Here is a 4,273-nt window from a genome sequence, read left to right as displayed (position 1 = left end):
CGCCTTAACCTAACCCGTGTTGCGCCTTAACCTAACCCGTGTTGCGCCTTAACCTAACCCGTGTTGCGCCTTAACCTAACCCGTGTTGCGCCTTAACCTAACCCGTGTTGCGCCTTAACCTAACCCGTGTTGCGCCTGAACCTAACCCGTGTTGCGCCTTAACCTAACCCGTGTTGCGCCTTAACCTAACCCGTGTTGCGCCTTAACCTAACCCGTGTTGCGCCTTAACCTAACCTATGTTGCGCCTTAACCTAACCTATGTTGCGCCTTAACCTAACCTATGTTGCGCCTTAACCTAACCTATGTTGCGCCTTAACCTAACCCATATTGTACCTTAACCTAACCCATATTGTACCTTAACCTAACCCATATTGTACCTTAACCTAACCCATATTGTACCTTAACCTAACCCATATTGTACCTTAACCTAACCCATATTGTACCTTAACCTAACCCATATTGTACCTTAACCTAACCCATATTGTACCTTAACCTAACCCATATTGTACCTTAACCTAACCCATGTTGCGCCTTAACCTAACCCATGTTGCGCCTTAACCTAACCTATGTTGCGCCTTAACCTAACCTATGTTGCGCCTTAACCTAACCTATGTTGGGCCTTAACCCAACACACGTTGGGCCTTAACCCAACACACGTTGGGCCTTAACCCAACACACGTTGGGCCTTAACCCAACACACGTTGGGCCTTAACCCAACACACGTTGGGCCTTAACCCAACACACGTTGGGCCTTAACCCAACACACGTTGGGCCTTAACCCAACACACGTTGGGCCTTAACCCAACACACGTTGGGCCTTAACCCAACACACGTTGGGCCTTAACCCAACACACGTTGGGCCTTAACCCGCTCTGTAATTGTCATACGACGCGTTAAATTAGTGTAGTGTTGCCTAACTGCAACCCCCGCAATATAGTTTGCCACTCGCACTGCCCGGTCCCCAGAGTATCGCTTCATGTTAAACACCTTGCAGCTATACACTGTAATGCGGATGGCAGCAGGACGTACATGCTCAATGCCCTTCGCAGTTGTTCATTGGCATTCGCATGGCGAAGCACAGCCTACGTTGTGGTACGGCTTGTGTCAACTGTCCGCTGATGTTGTACGTCCAAATGACACACTGTACTGCACATTGGTCCTCATGTACTGAATGATACATCGTGGTACATGTGTGACCGTACCACGACTGCGCCAACAACGGCGAACCATACGGTCCAAATATTGTGCACTCAGCTACGTGTCGTCTCCCTATAAGAGCTGGATTGCAGTATGGTATGCCGTGGATGGCGATCAGCATGAGCCGTCTGTTGATGTAGTGGCGCGTGTTGTCAGACGTAGTCGTCTCTTCTCACACACCGTGATAGCATGGTGCACTGCGTTCCACATCTGCGACATGCGACAGAGGCCGGTTGACAGTCGTTCGCGCAATGGACATCGCATACGTACGGGGGCCACCTTCCACGTGTTCGCGAAGCGTGCACATGTTGTTGCGTGTATGTGGGCAGACATAGTGTGTCGTGACACCTGACACAGGCATGCAACAATCGTTGAATTTGCAAATGGCGATGGACGTCTACGTTTGCTGGTGACGTTACGCAAATGAACAACTGGTAAACCGTTGTGGTGCGGTTGTTCTCGCTAGAGGTGAATCAGTGATGGCGACGATCGGTTGAGCTACCAACCGGTTGTTTCAGCGATACCCACCATGCCCACGAACGTGAATGGCATGTGGGTGTGAAGCGATACGCGGCGGTGGCTGGGTGGGACCGTCCCCGGCCGGTGAGGGGGGGCCTCCCGGCGTGCTGGCCGCGCGGTGCGTGGGCGCACGCGCTACAGCCGGCTGGTGGGGGCGGCCAGTGGCAGGCGCGCCGGCCGACGGAGGCGGCAGGCGGCGCAGCTGCGCGCCGGCGCACCCTGCACGCGGCGCCGTGCGGCCAAAGTAGGTCCTCGCGGGCCCGGTGCGAAGCGCGGTGGACATCTGCAGTGTGCTGGTCCGATTGAGGACTGTGTGCGCTGAGGATGCGCCGCCGCCCGGCGCTCGGCGCCGCGACGCCGTCTGCTGCTCGGTCGCCTCTGCGGTTCTCGCAGGTGGTTTGTATCGCAGCTGTGCGGACGTGTTGGCGCGTGCGCTGTGCTGGGAGAGTTCGCTTCGGCACCCAAGTGGGGCTTTTGTCCTTCTGTGGCGCTGGCGTTGGAGCTGCCGGCCACCGTAGGTGGCGCGTGTTGTCTCCCGCCGGCAATGCCACGACAGCACGCTCCCGGGCCTCTGTCGGCAGCGGCAAGCTCAGTTGGGAGCACGGGTGGTCGCACCTAAAGCGTCTACTCGCCAAACTCCGGGCGATTGCGCCTCTCTCGAACCCGACCAAGTACTTAGGACGGCGCTGCGCGCCGCCGGGACCTGAGAGGGTTTCGAGGTGTATTGTGCAGGGGAGCTCAGCCTCCTCCTGTTTGCAGAATAATTGAGCGGACGCTTGCGTGTTCGCGCGGGCCCCCGGGACACACTCCCGGGCGGCCGGCTGCTCAGCTCTAGTTGACGCAGCTCCCTGGTTGATCCTGCCAGTAGTCATATGCTTGTCTCAAAGATTAAGCCATGCATGTCTCAGTACAAGCCGCATTAAGGTGAAACCGCGAATGGCTCATTAAATCAGTTATGGTTCCTTAGATCGTACCCACGTTACTTGGATAACTGTGGTAATTCTAGAGCTAATACATGCAAACAGAGTCCCGACCCCCCATGCCAGAGGAGCCGGTCCGGGGCAAGAGACGGGCTCCCACCTTTTTATCACTCGTTACCAAGTTAAGTGGAATGATCATATAAAACTAATTGTTGGTAAGGCGGGTACCAGGTTGAGATTCATTGGGAGAGTGCTTAGAAAATGTAGTCCATCAACAAAGGAGGTGGCTTACAAAACACTCGTTCGACCTATACTTGAGTATTGCTCATCAGTGTGGGATCCGTACCAGGTCGGGTTGACGGAGGAGATAGAGAAGATCCAAAGAAGAGCGGCGCGTTTCGTCACTGGGTTATTTGGTAACCGTGATAGCGTTACGGAGATGTTTAATAAACTCAAGTGGCAGACTCTGCAAGAGAGGCGCTCTGCATCGCGGTGTAGCTTGCTCGCCAGGTTTCGAGAGGATGCGTTTCTGGATGAGGTATCGAATATATTGCTTCCCCCTACTTATACTTCCCGAGGAGATCACGAATGTAAAATTAGAGAGATTAGAGCGCGCACGGAGGCTTTCAGACAGTCGTTCTTCCCGCGAACCATACGCGACTGGAACAGGAAAGGGAGGTAATGACAGTGGCACGTAAGGTGCCCTCCGCCATACACCGTTGGGTGGCTTGCGGAGTATCAATGTAGATGTAGAAGATGGCTGAAACCGAAGCGAGTGATACGAGTGCGCCTTTACGGGCTTCTATGATGTCTGTACCCTCACCACAGGACGGGATGGGACAGGCAGATGATGAGAGCGTAGTACAAAGACACGCAAGAATTACCATGCTCTTAGAGCAAAATGTTAAGAATGGTAAAATTAGTCAAGCGGCTCTTAATACGATCAGAAATGAGCTATCGGCATGGGCCATAGCTCATGCAAGACTGGAAGGCCGCGTATTGGAATTAACAAAAGAAAATGAAAGACTAAGAAAACAACCTAGTAAGACTTGGGCGGCTGTGGCTGCACAGGCGCCAGCTAAACAGACCTCAACAAGGGACACAATAGAAAAAGTCGCTAAATGGTCAGACACGGCAGTCTTCTTGAGGACCCTGCCTGGCCAAGATACGAGCGTTAAGAAAATACAGGAGCTGCTAACTAAAACTGTAGACCCAGTGAAGGATAAGATCAAAATCAAAAGAGTAAAACCCAGTAGAAACTCAGTTATTGTGGAAGTCGCTAGTGAGGAGGACAAGGAGAAACTCTTAAACAATCAAAAACTAAATGCAGTTGTTAAGTGCGAACCCCCCAGAAAAAGAAACCCTTTAATAATATTATACGATGTGCCCACGATTATGACCAATGAGGAGCTTCATGAAACAGTTAGATCACAGAATTTTGAAGATATCAATGAGCAAGAATTTAAAAATTCTTTTAAGCTGAAGTTCAAAACAGGACCTCGAGATCGCGATGTGGTACATCACGTGGCCGAGGTCTCGGCACAATTATGGAAAAAAATAAGATCAATGGGCAGATTATATGTAGGCTTTCATGCCATTAACGCAAGGGATTATATCGTGGTACCTCGCTGCCACAA

The sequence above is a fragment of the Schistocerca americana genome, chromosome 6, assembly GCF_021461395.2.
Source record: "Schistocerca americana isolate TAMUIC-IGC-003095 chromosome 6, iqSchAmer2.1, whole genome shotgun sequence".
NCBI classification, from domain to species: domain Eukaryota; kingdom Metazoa; phylum Arthropoda; class Insecta; order Orthoptera; family Acrididae; genus Schistocerca; species Schistocerca americana.
The sequence above is the reverse complement of the archived record's forward strand: the minus strand, read 5'-3'. Positions refer to the sequence as shown.